The sequence below is a fragment of the Salmo trutta genome, chromosome 27, assembly GCF_901001165.1.
Source record: "Salmo trutta chromosome 27, fSalTru1.1, whole genome shotgun sequence".
Classification (NCBI taxonomy): Eukaryota; Metazoa; Chordata; class Actinopteri; order Salmoniformes; family Salmonidae; genus Salmo; species Salmo trutta.
In genome coordinates, this window is record NC_042983.1 from 34646486 (window position 1) to 34660763 (window position 14278).

The 14278-nt window shown below is 44.2% G+C and overlaps 1 pseudogene; it reads left to right on the top strand.

Moving 5' to 3' along the window:
- Positions 1-7575: 7575 nt before the first annotated feature.
- LOC115164930 (RNA-binding protein 25 pseudogene) lies at positions 7576-9036 on the top strand (annotated as a pseudogene).
- The last annotated feature ends 5242 nt before the right edge of the window (positions 9037-14278 follow it).

Genomic DNA, 14278 nt, shown 5'->3' on the forward strand with positions numbered 1-14278 from the left:
GTGTGAAGAGAGAGAAGCCTCTGAGATTTAACGTTGACATTAGATTTACGATGACTTGGTGATAAGACAGCATTCCATTCCATGATTAGTGTCTGTGTGCCTGTCGGTCAGTACCAGGGAGACCCAATCTCCAGTTTATTTAAGGAAAGGACCTAGTGTCTATGTTGCATTAGTATTTCTGTATAAGCAAGCAGTAAATGAACTAGAGACCAATATTTGGTGCCATGTAAATCTTAATGTCTGTTGCATGAGAGCAAAATGTACCTTTGTATAAATTCTCTCATCTGTGATTTGTCATGAACATCCTGGAGGATGGACTTTGATATAAAATGCTGTGGATTAGTCCTGCTGGTTGGACTCTCAACAAATCACCTACGGGAGGGTCGTTGACAAGCTCCATTACTGCAGTAATTAAATAATGAAGTTTGATTGTTTTTAAGAAATCTAAAAGTCTCCTTTTGATTAGAATAATTCCACGACACATTGTTTATTGGAAATTGTGATTTGCGAAAGGATTACAGAAAGGAGAGTTCTCTGACCCCCAACATGTCATTATGTATTGTAAATGTTACAGCTGAGCTGGTAATGGGTACATCCTTTCACACGGAAGTAGGTATCGTCTCCATCAACAGTTTTCCTCCCCTGACCGTTGACCTGGTGGTGGAGAAAGTACAGTAATGCTTTGGGAATGCCCGCGTTCCCTTTTCTCTCCTGCTGTTTAAATATACCTTAATGAGAGGGCCAGATGGATTCAAATTGCAGTAAAGAGCAGGTTGACGTTAAGCACCAACCCCCCTGACCACATGAACATGCCAACTTCTATACTCTACTGTGTGGAGACGTGTATTTGTTATTTAAATACTTATTTTATGTGTATTTGAGTATTTTCAAATAATGTGGCCCTAATCAACTACTTCTATTGGAAGTATTTGAAAATATTTTCTAATACTTATTTCAAATATTATTTTTAGATAACTGGGTTAAATGCATGGGAGTATATTTGTGTCAGTGTATTTAAGTATTTTCAAATACATGCAAATACTTTCCAAGTGTATTTCCAAATACATTCCATATTTGAACTACTTGTCCCCCCCAACAACAAAAACATTTGAATATTTACTTCAAAATGTATGTGAAAGTAATTGAGCTATTTGAAATAGTATTTGAACCCAGTTCTAGGTTCAAATACAAGGCCCATAGGGCTCTGGTCAAAAGTAGTGCAATATGTAGGAAATAGGGTGCCATTTGGAATGGAAGTCCATGTCCTCTATATGACTTCAGTGGAAAATACACTGTATAGTATTTGTTGCCCCAGAGCAGATACGGTACATTTCTTGGTTTGAATGGAAAATAATAGGTGCCTTAAAGCTGCTTCTCCTTTGATGTTTTGATGTAAGTCTAGTGTTGTCAGTGGTTGTCACGGGAACACTTTAGAACTGTATCTCCCTTGGTAACATTATATCTGAGATGTGATAAATCTAAGAAATAACCAGCTGGTGGCTATGAACATCTTGTAATGTGCTTTAATCTCTTTACAAATGTCAAATAATTCTGTGAGAATGTGTTGATAAAAGTGACTTTGTAAATATAAAATATAAGTTGTTCCTTCATTCTTTATTCAACAGCATTAAACAGTGACTTCAGTTATACTAGACTAGTCTCCCTAGGCAGACGGGTTGCCTCCCACAATGTAAACAAGATTATCTTTATTTTTCTTATCCGATTGGCTGTTACCCATTTGACAACAAGATCCTACAAAAATGCTATGGTGGAGGTCGCTCTCATACAGGAACAATAATGGAAAACCTTATAGTTGATATAGTGGAGAGGCTTTCATGAGGGACTGTAGTACAGACAGGCAGTTCACCCAGGGAGCAGAGTTCTTCACGTGTTAAAAAGGGGAAAATAGACTGCACTTGGACACACAAAACACCACACCCTATATATCAGTGAATTGGTGTGGGAAGTGCTTGACTTTTTTTCTTGTAAATTAGCAGACACTCTTATACAGATCAACTGACAATAGTGGTGCATACTTGTACATACTTGTTCCCTGCAGGAATCAAACCCATAGCCCTGGTGTTGCAAGTGCCATGCTCTACCAACTGAGCCAAATGGGACTTAGACAAACGTTAGTACCCGGTACTCATTTTGTGTGTACTGTTTATATTTAGGTGCAGGAACTGCAAGTATAAATGATTTGTTATTCCTTATATTAAGCAAACCAGACTGTAACAAGTTTTTTTTAGATAGCCAGGGCCACACTCCAACACTTGGACTTCATTTACAAATGAAGCATTTGTGTTTAGTGAGTCTGCCAGATCAGAGGCGGTAGGGATGACCAGGGATGTTCTCTTGATAAGTGCTCTTGATAAGTGTGTTAGTTGGACCATTTTCCTGTCCTGCTAAGCCTTCAAAATGTAACGAGTACTTTTGTGTGTCGGGGAAAATGTTTGGAGTAAAAAGTACATTATTTTCTTGTCACGTCCTGACCATAGTAAGATGTTATTTTCTATGGTAGAGTAGGTCAGGGCGTGACAGGGGGTGTTTTTCTATGTTTTCTATTTCTATGTTCATGTTCCTAGTTTTGTATTTCTATGTTGCTTTTGTTTGGGATGATCTCCAATTAGAGGCAGCTGGTCCTCGTCTCTAATTGGAGATCATACTTAAGTAGGGTTTTTTTTCCACCTGGTGTTGTGGGATCTTATTTTTGTATTGCTCAGTGAAGCCTGCAGAACGTGACGGTCGTGTTTCTTTGTTTATTGTTTCGTATTAGTGTTCTGAGTATAATAATAAATATGTATCATGAGCACGCTGCACCTTGGTCTACTCCTTACGACGATCGTCACATTTCTTTAGGAATGTAGTGAAGTAAAAGTAGTAAAAAAAAATATTAATAGTAAAGACTTAAGTAGTACTTTAAAGTATTTTTACTTAAGAACCTCACACCACTGGCAATAGGTCCCTACAGCATGTCAGATTGCTAAAGTTTAGGTTTAATAGGCTGCTACGTTTATGCAAAAGTTTTTGCTTGTGTTTGTCTGTCAGGAGTGATGTGTTATCACGCTTACTAAGTAAATACCAGAGGAAAGTGGAGAGCGCGGCTTGAGCTTTGTATGTTGTGCACGACCTGCAGTTCCGTTAATCTGATTGGTCAAGACACACAAAGAGCCTGCAGCAGCACTCCGATGTGAAGGACAGAGCGTGAGTTGACAAATCATGAGGCAAATCTGTAAAAAAAAACATCACTTTGCCCCTGTTAATGCTTTGCATCATTATGTTTTATTAAACTAAATCAAAAGTGGTGTGGCCATCTTGCCACACGCTTTCCAGCAGCCCTGCTGCTAATGCTTGCATGACAGACTCAGGGCCCATACCCTTTTGTGTACAGCTAGGCTGGCTAGATGACCTGTCAAATGGCCAAAGATGGCTGCTTTTGTATTATCTCATTCTCTGTTCTTTCCACTGGTTCTTGGACAGAGCTTTGATGTATATTATAGACAGAGTGCTGGTACAAAAGGCTTTTGGGTCGGCACACATGGCAGGCACATGGCATCATCCATCCCCCCTGGGGTCTGATGGTCAGAGGCACTAGATCCAAAACCTACTAAGCTTCAGAGGCTGCTTGGAGTAGAGGCACTGTTCAGCCAGTGGGAGACAACTCACTTAAACAACACAAACACGTTGGTTTTTACAGCCAAAACAGGAAGCAATATACTGACTGTAGGTCAGGGTACAACTGATTTGAAATGCTCTCTGTAGAATGCATACTGTCACAACACACCTAGTGGTCTGAGCTACCAATTGTTAGTAGTATTAGTTTTGACAGAAAACATTTACAGGTTATTAAATGACACATTCCCGTTACTGAATCGGATATTGGATTCATTTCTTGTCTAAAGGGCACATTCTTGTCTGCCAGTAACCATGTTTTCATACACAGTTTTTATGCGAATAAAGTGATACCTATAAAAAGTATTTACCCGTGCTATATTGGTCCTCTAATACAGGACTAGTAAAGGCCCAGTGCACTACTTTTGTGAAAAGATTAAATGTATATTTTATTTCTAATAATATATTTGTTGATTCAAACTTTTCAGGGGATGCTGCAGCACCCTCAGCACCACTACGTCCTGCAGCTATGACCAGAGCAAGGCACATTTGCTATTTAACACAACAGTTAAAGTTGAAAATGCAATGGAAACACACTGAACATTCGATTTTCATTCAGTACATGAAAACTTAAACAAAAGAGGACATTTTTGTGCTCTATGTCATCACGCACTGATTTTGATCGGCAATAAGTCAGTTTGGTGGAAACACACTGTTGGGAGAATGATCAGATTTTATTTATGCAGATCTTACAATATTCACATGAAAATCTGTCGTCAATTGGATGGAAACTTAGCTAGTGATGCAAATCTTCCAAATGTAGCATCACAGAAAATAATTAGTGTATACAATAAAGTTGATAGAATTTTTCTAATGCATTGAGTTTAGGGCTACAGTTGCCAGGACAATGGCTTAGACATGAAAGGTTACAGTAAACCATTGAGATATTTATAGGAGAGGTTTTAGAATAATTCATTCTCAGGTGGGACAGCTTCTGTCTTCTTGAATTTCTTCTGCAATGATATCATGTGATTAAAGCCAGATTCAAGAACATTTGCCTTGTGTACTCAGAAAAAGTGCAATATGCTCAGCAAAAAAAGAAACGTCCCTTTTTCAGGACCGTCTTTCAAAGATAATTTGTATAAATCAAAATAACTTCACAGATCTTCATTGTAAAGGGTTTAAACACTGTTTCCCATGCTTGTTCATTGAACCATAAACAATTAATGAACATGCACCTGTGGAACGGTCGTTAAGACTAACAGGATACAGACGGTAGGCAAGTAAGGTCACAGTTATGAAAACTTAGGACACTAAAGAGGCCTTTCTACTGACTGAAAAAAAACAAAAGAAAGATGCTCATCTGTGTGAACGTGCCTTAGGCATGCTGCAAGGAGGCATGAGGACTGCAGATGTGGCCAGGGCAATAAATTGCAATGTCCGTACTGTGAGACTTCTAAGACAGCAGTACAGGGAGACAGGACGGACAGCTGATCATCTTCGCAGTGGCAGACCAGGTGTAACAACACCTGCATAGGATCAGTACATCCGAACATCACACCTGCGGGACAGGTACAGGATGGCAACAATAACTGTCCGAGTTACACCAGGAACGCACAATCCCTCCATCAGTGCTCAGACTGTCCGCAATAGGCTAAGAGAGGCTGGACTGAGGGCTTGTAGGCCTGTTGTAAGGTAGGTCCTCACCAGACATCACCGACAACAACGTCGTCTATGGGCACAAACCCACCGTCGCTGAACCAGACAGAACTGGCAAAAAGTGGTCTTCACTGACGAGTCGCGGTTTTGTCTCACCAGGGGTGATGGTCGGATTCGCGTTTATCATTGAAGGAATGAGCATTACACCGAGGCCTGTACTCTGGAGCGGGATCGATTTGGAGGTGGAGGGTCCGTCAAGGTCTGGGGCAGTGTGTCACAGCATCATCGGACTGAGCTTGTTGTCATTGCAGGCAATCTCAATGCTGTGCATTACAGGGAAGACATCCTCCTCCCTCATGTGGTACACTTCCTGCAGGCTCATCCTGACATGACCCTCCAGCATGACAATGCAACCAGCCATACTGCTCGTTCTGTGCAGGATTTTCTGCAAGACAGGAATGTTAGTGTTCTGCCATGGCCAGAGAAGAGCCCGGATCTGAATCCCATTGAGCACATCTGGGACCTGTTGGATCGGAGGGTGAGGGCTAGGGCCATTCCCCCCAGAAATGTCTGGGAACTTCCAGGTGCCTTGTTGGAAGAGTGGGGTAACATCTCACAGCAGAACTGGCAAATCTGGTGCAGTCCATGAGGAGGAGATGCACTGAAGTACTTAATGAAGCTGGTGGCCACACCAGATACTGAGGACAGACGATGGAGGTGCCTGCATGAATGGAGAGCAGGGTATATCCAGCCCCTTTACTGTTGGGGATATTGGGGATAAGAAGCCATGTTGCTTTGGTTTATGTACTCAGTAAAAGTGTTATACAATTCTGACATCAGGCCAGGTGCAAATACTTTGATCCTTTGCTGGCACAACCTGGCTTAAGGGAAATACTAGGCTGTTCTGTCCCAGCATGTACAGTAGGCGTACAGTAGGCATACTTTCTGTTCAATTGAACCACTGACTTTAACAACAAACCTTAAACAAGAAGGCACAAGTTGGTCTCCTCCCTATAATTCCCATTTTCTAGATTGACAAAATAGGTTTTATGTAACTGATGTGTTGCCATTACAACCCAGTGAATCCTGCTGAATCCAAAGAAACCACAGTAGGTAGAAAACAACTTTGATTTAGAGAAGAATTTAAAGCAGCAATCAGCAGTTGAAACAGTAACAAAGTGTTTTCCCTGCCCCCTGTTTTGGTAAAAGCTGAGAGATGGGGCTGGAGAAATGTAACCACTCTCAAATGAATAGACAGAGCTATGGATGCAAGGACTGACCATCCATCATATAACAATTCTAGACTTAACCATGTTTTGAGGCTATACAGTGTTTGTTTTCTTTGTTTACAAACATTGGAGTAAAACAAGCTTATATGTTGGGTTCTGATGGGGTACGACAGTTGAACTAAGCTCATGAGGCATTTTTGAGTTGTATTCTTCAAGAATCAATGGTTACATTTAATTGATTCTTAAATCCCCATCAGATGGGTGTAGCAACTGCAGATTGCCCCTTTAACGCCAGAAATCTGCCCCAGCAGCCTCTGGGTTTTATGACCTAATAAGACTGATATGACTATAAAGTCTAAGGTATGCAGCCGAGTGAATGCTGGTAATGATAGAAAACACATGCCCACAACAGGCAGTCAGGTAGCAGTCAGTTAGTGGATAAGCCAGGTTTGTTGGGCGTTGCCAGCTCCTTGTAGCTACTCCCAAGGGACACAACAAGAATGGATAAGAACACATTAAAAAAGGGTTCCTGGCAGTAAATACAGATGTAGAATCTTAATTTGATTCGTTTTTTTGTTGCTGAGAATGCAGGAAAACCAAACTTGTAGTGTATTTGAGATTTAAAAAGGCTTCTAAAGTTTCCACTTTAAAATGTCGGACCATTCATTTTAATCCACATAATAATTCACATTTCCTGTTGCTGCAAGATTATTTTCCTGCTGTAGCAAACTGGCTCAAATGAAGATCAGAGAGAGAGCGAAAGAGAGAGAACGAGAGAACAAGAGAGAGAAAGGGAGAGAGAGAGAGAGACAGAGACAGGGAAAGGGAGAGAGAGAGAGACAGAGAGAGACAGAGAGAGAGGGACAGAGACAGGGACAGGGAGAGGGAGAGAGAGACAGAGAGAGAGGGACAGAGACAGGGACAGGGAGAGACAGAGAGAGAGAGAGACAGAGAGAGAGGGACAGAGACAGGGACAGGGAGAGGGAGAGAGAGAGAGAGGGACAGAGAGAGACGGAGAGAGAGACAGAGAGACGGAGAGAGAGACAGAGAGAGAGGGACAGGGACAGGGAGAGAGAGAGAGACAGAGAGACAGAGAGAGAGGGACAGAGACAGGGACAGGGAGAGAGAGAGACAGAGAGAGGGACAGAGACAGGGAAAGGGAGAGAGAGAGAGACAGAGAGACAGAGAGAGACAGAGAGAGAGGGACAGAGACAGGGAGAGGGAGAGAGAGAGAGACAGAGAGAGACAGAGAGAGAGGGACAGAGACAGGGACAGGGAGAGAGAGAGACAGAGAGAGAGAGAGAGAGAGAGAGAGAGAGAGAGAGAGAGAGAGAGAGAGAGAGAGGGACAGAGAGAGACAGAGAGAGAGGGACAGAGACAGGGATAGGGAGAGAGACAGAGAGAGACAGAGAGAGACAGAGAGAGAGGGACAGAGACAGAGACAGAGAGAGACAGAGAGAGAGGGACAGAGACAGGGACAGGGAGAGGGAGAGAGAGACAGAGAGAGAGGGACAGAGACAGGGACAGGGAGAGAGAGAGAGAGAGACAGGGACAGGGAGAGACAGGGAGAGAGAGAGAGAGACAGAGAGAGAGGGACATGGGCAGGGACAGGGAGAGGAAGAGAGACAGAGAGAGACAGAGAGAGAGGGACAGAGACAGGGAGAGGGAGAGAGAGAGGGACAGAGAGAGAGGGACAGAGACAGAGACAGGGAGAGAGAGAGACAGAGAGAGAGGGACAGAGACAGGGACAGGGAGAGGGAGAGAGAGACAGAGAGAGAGGGACAGAGACAGGGACAGGGAGAGAGAGAGAGACAGGGACAGGGAGAGACAGGGAGAGAGAGAGAGAGAGGCAGAGAGAGAGGGACAGAGACAGAGACAGGGACAGGGAGAGGAAGAGAGACAGAGAGAGAGAGAGAGAGAGAGAGGGACAGAGACAGGGACAGGGAGAGGGAGAGAGAGAGGGACAGAGAGAGAGGGACAGAGACAGGGACAGGGAGAGAGACAGAGAGAGAGGGACAGAGACAGGGACAGGGAGAGGGAGAGAGAGAGGGACTGAGACAGGGACAGGGAGAGAGAGACAGAGACAGGGTCAGGGAGAGACAGAGAGAGACAGAGACAGAAAGAGAGGGACAGAGACAGGGACAGGGAGAGGGAGAGAGACAGAGAGAGAGGGACAGGGACAGGGAGAGAGAGAGGGACAGAGACAGGGACAGGGAGAGGGAGGGAGAGAGACAGAGACAGGGACAGGGAGAAGGAGAGAGAGACAGAGACAGGGTCAGGGAGAGACAGAGAGAGACAGAGAGAGAGGGACAGGGACAGGGAGAGAGAGAGGGACAGAGACAGGGACAGGGAGAGGGAGGGAGAGAGGGACAGAGACAGGGACAGGGAGAGGGAGGGAGAGAGGGACAGAGACAGGGACAGGGAGAGGGAGGGAGAGAGACAGAGACAGGGACAGGGAGAGGGAGAGAGACAGAGAGAGTGGGACAGGGACAGGGAGAGAGAGAGAGACAGAGAGACAGAGAGAGAGGGACAGAGACAGGGACAGGGAGAGGGAGAGAGGGACAGAGACAGGGTCAGGGAGAGGGAGAGAGGGACAGAGACAGGGACAGGGAGAGGGAGGGAGAGAGGGACAGAGACAGGGACAGGGAGAGGGAGAGAGGGACAGAGACAGGGTCAGGGAGAGGGAGAGAGGGACAGAGACAGGGACAGGGAGAGGGTGGGAGAGAGGGACAGGGACAGGGAGAGGGAGAGAGAGAGATTGACTGATGTCATGGACTGAAAGGTGAGAGGAGAATAAATATGAACGAGAGTATGAGTGTAGCTAGAGGAACTCGGAGAACACTGTATGTCTGTCTGAAGCTTCCTGAAGTAAACTACTCTACCACACCCACAGGACTACGAATGACCATCAAGTCATGTGGGGATTTAATATTGAAACTGTTAGTGAACTTGTTAGAGAACAGCTACGCAAACAAATCATTTGTTACATGACTCAGTTAAAATGCAAGTCACAAAGATGACAGACTTACTGTAGTGTGTGTGTGCGTGTGTGTGTGTGTGTGTGTGTGTGTGTGTGTGTGTGTGTGTGTGTGTGTGTGTGTGCGGGCGCGCTCGGGTCAAACAGCATTACCAGAGGAATAAACAGGGGAGAAATCATGTCTGAACAGGACATGGATTTCATTCTTGGATTATATTGTAATAATCAGGGAGAGTGGGGTAAACTGAGCCAAAGGGGTAAGTTGAGCCACTCTTGTTTCTAGGAAACCATACACAAAATGTGTAATTTGACCAAATATGTAGGAAGAGGTTATCATTTCATTGAGGGTGTATGAAGAAATCACATGGAAAAAAGTGGTAAGCAAGTTAGGTCCAAAAACCTACTGAATTTATTGTGTTAGAGGTTTCATAATACTTGTATCTAAACCAAATATTGTTCTATACATCAGCAACAATTTCTTAGCAACAAAAGAGTGATCAAACTAAGATCCTACATCTGAAGAAGTGCTGATATCGCGTAGGGTAGTATACACCGTTATGTTGTAGTAATAGAGGAATTTGTTGGATAAGGAAAAGTACTGGGAAAACTTAAGCAGAATCCCCCTGCATTAGGGGTTGAGGTTTTGGCCTGCCAACAGGTCAGAGTAGTGGTATGAATCATAAAATGCCACATGTCTGAGCAGAAGCAGGTATGAAAAGGTCAGTCTGTGCGTGTGAGTGAGCTAGTGTGTAGGTGTGGTTGGAAAAGTCTCCCTTCTACTTAAAATACAATAACAATACCACATGACTAAGTGTTGCTCTTAAAAGATCAAATTCACATGATAAGAGGAATAATGTTTCATGTCTTGTCTTGTCCTGTTCTCTTCTTCTCCTACTACAATCACACACACACGCACACACGTCATACACACACACACACGTCATACACACACACACACGCCATACACACACACACGCACACAAACACACAAACACGCACGCGCGCATACATGCACACGCCTGCACACACGCACACACACACACACACACACACGCACGCCTGCATGCACGCACGCACGCACACACGCACACACACACACGTCATACACACACACACACACGCACACACGCACACACGCACACACACACGCACACACACACGCACGCACACACGTCATACACACACGCACACACACACACGCGCACACACACACACACGCACGCGCACGCACACACACACACACACATCATACACACACACACACACACGCACGCAAACACACACACACACACACTACAGTAAGTCTGTCATCTTTGTGACTTGCATTTTAACTGAGTCATTTAACAAATGATTTGTTTGCGTAGCTGTTCTCTAACAAGTTCACTAACAGTTTCAATATTAAATCCCTACATGACTTGATGATTGCATGGCTGTGTGCTCAATTTTATACACCTGTCAGCAACAGTTTGGCTTTTCTTGAATAGATTTAACAAAGACTCATATTTAAAGCATTCAAATTAAATTCCCCATTTCAGCAATACCGGTCAGCCTACACTATAGCTACACTACCGGTCAGCCTACACTATACCTACACTACCGGTCAGCCTACACTATAGCTACACTACCGGTCAGCCTACAATATACCTACACTACCGGTCAGCCTACACTATACCTACACTACCGGTCAGCCTACACTATACCTACACTACCGGTCAGCCTACACTATACCTACACTACCGGTCAGCCTACACTATAGCTACACTACCGGTCAGCCTACACTATACCTACACTACCGGTCAGCCTACACTATAGCTACACTACCGGTCAGCCTACACTATAGCTACACTACCGGTCAGCCTACACTATAGCTACACTACCGGTCAGCCTACACTATAGCTACACTACCGGTCAGCCTACACTATAGCTACACTACCGGTCAGCCTACACTATAGCTACACTACCGGTCAGCCTACACTATAGCTACACTACCGGTCAGCCTACACTATACCTACACTACCGGTCAGCCTACACTATAGCTACACTACCGGTCAGCCTACACTATACCTACACTACCGGTCAGCCTACACTATACCTACACTACCGGTCAGCCTACACTATACCTACACTACCGGTCAGCCTACACTATACCTACACTACCGGTCAGCCTACACTATACCTACACTACCGGTCAGCCTACACTATACCTACACTACCGGTCAGCCTACACTATACCTACACTACCGGTCAGCCTACACTATAGCTACACTACCGGTCAGCCTACACTATACCTACACTACCGGTCAGCCTACACTATAGCTACACTACCGGTCAGCCTACACTATACCTACACTACCGGTCAGCCTACACTATACCTACACTACCGGTCAGCCTACACTATAGCTACACTACCGGTCAGCCTACACTATAGCTACACTACCGGTCAGCCTACACTATAGCTACACTACCGGTCAGCCTACACTATAGCTACACTACCGGTCAGCCTACACTATAGCTACACTACCGGTCAGCCTACACTATACCTACACTACCGGTCAGCCTACACTATAGCTACACTACCGGTCAGCCTACACTACCGGTCAGTCTACACTATACCTACACTATAGCTACACTACCGGTCAGTCTACACTATACCTACACTATAGCTACACTACCGGTCAGTCTACACTATACCTACACTATAGCTACACTACCGGTCAGCCTACACTATACCTACACTACCGGTCAGCCTACACTATACCTACACTACCGGTCAGCCTACACTATAGCTACACTACCGGTCAGCCTACACTATAGCTACACTACCGGTCAGCCTACACTATACCTACACTACCGGTCAGCCTACACTATAGCTACACTACCGGTCAGTCTACACTACCGGTCAGCCTACACTATACCTACACTATTCCAGCTTCACCTGGAACGCTTTCCGGGCGCGTGCCTGCTAACACAGTGCCAGGTGTATGGTGTTTCCTCTGACACATTGGTACGGCTGGCTTCCGGGTTAAGCGGGTATTGTGTCAGGAAGCAGTGCGGCTTGGCTGGGTCGTGTTTCGGAGGACCCACGGCTCTCGACCTTCACCTCTCCCGAGTCCGTACGGGAGTTGCAGGGATGGGACAAGACTGTAACTACCAATTGGATACCACGAAATTGTGGAGAAAAAGTGGTATAAAAATAAAATAATAATGATACAGTTAGCTAGCTAGCTTGCTTAACATTGACCATATGGTCAGACTAGGTACATTATCCATATTGATGAGGTTGTAATTGTCAAAAAAAGATTTGTTCTCATATTTTGGTTGAAAAGATAAAGTCCAGTTGTGAAACGTCACAACTCGGCAACTCGGGTACCAACATTTTCTCTGAGTTTCCAACTTTTAATTCCAACTTGAAGGGTCATTCAAGTGAAATGTCCCACATATAACTGCGATAACACTTGTACGTGGCGTATCACAGGGTGGTAAAGCTAGCTAGAATTTCTCTCTTAGTGAGAGCAATAGTAATGCCGTCTTTTTGTAGGCACTAACTCCGCCAATGCTCATTGGCCAAAGCCTATGAGGAAATGAGTGGGACTGTGGTAAACACAGGCTTAGGAGATCTTATACATTTTGTTCTGTGAGATAATCTACATCAGCTGTTGTCAATGTTTGTGAATTTTAAAGCATTTATGTAATCAAAAGAAACACATAAAGCACATAAAGGCTTTATAATTCATGAAGGTCATGTTAACTGACTGATATTATCTCATAGAACAAAATGTATAAGATCTCCTAAGCCTGTGTTAACCTGACACGGAACCCAAGCTGGCTGCGCGCATGCACCATCGTGCGCTATCGTGCATACATTTATTTTGTCTCCCTACACCAAACGTGATCACAACATGCAGATTAAAATATCAAAACAAACTCTGAACCAATGACATTAATTTGTGGACAGGTTGAAAAGCATTAAACATTTATGGCAATTTAGCTAGTTAGCTTGCACTTGCTAGCTAATTTGTAATATTTAGCTAGCTTGCTGTTGCTAGCTAATTTGACCTGGTATATAAACATTGAGTTGTTATTTTACCTGAAATGCACAAGGTCCTCTACTCCGACAATTAATCCACACATAAAATGGTCAACCGAATCGTTTCTAGTCATCTCTCCTCTTTCCAGGCTTTTTTAAATCGTTTAACTTATATGGTGATTGGCATCTAAACGTTCATAGTATTACCACGACAACTGGCAACAGTTCATCTTTCAATCACCCACGTGGGTATAACCAATGAGGAGATGGGAGAGGCAGGACTTGTAGCGCGATCTGCGTCAGAAATAGGAATGACTTCTCTTTTAGCCCTTGGCAACGCAGACGCGAGCAGTGTGGGTGCAATAATTGAATAACATGGATTTCTAAATGTATTTTGCAATGCTTGCGCGCGACGTGTCCGGTCTGGTCAGCATGTTAGACCTTCATAAACCCTACTAGTTTAGTTTATCCCAAAACCCCATTAATTTCCACCATAGCAATGGCTGAACGAACCAGAGGTCATTTATTTACGTCTTTTAGGACTACAAGCTGGTGAGCTCTATTCACTAGTGAGGTCAGTGTGACATCACTACCCTGGTAATAGCCCATCGTTTTTCTGGCTCCTTATTAGCTATTTTGGTTATTTTAAATGTGCAAACATACAATGTCAGTCATTAAATAGCGAAGTTAACTAAATGTATAATTTTTTATTTTTTACAGTTTTCGTCATAGCGGTGAGACATCTCACCTTACCTTTTTTTTTTACAAAACACC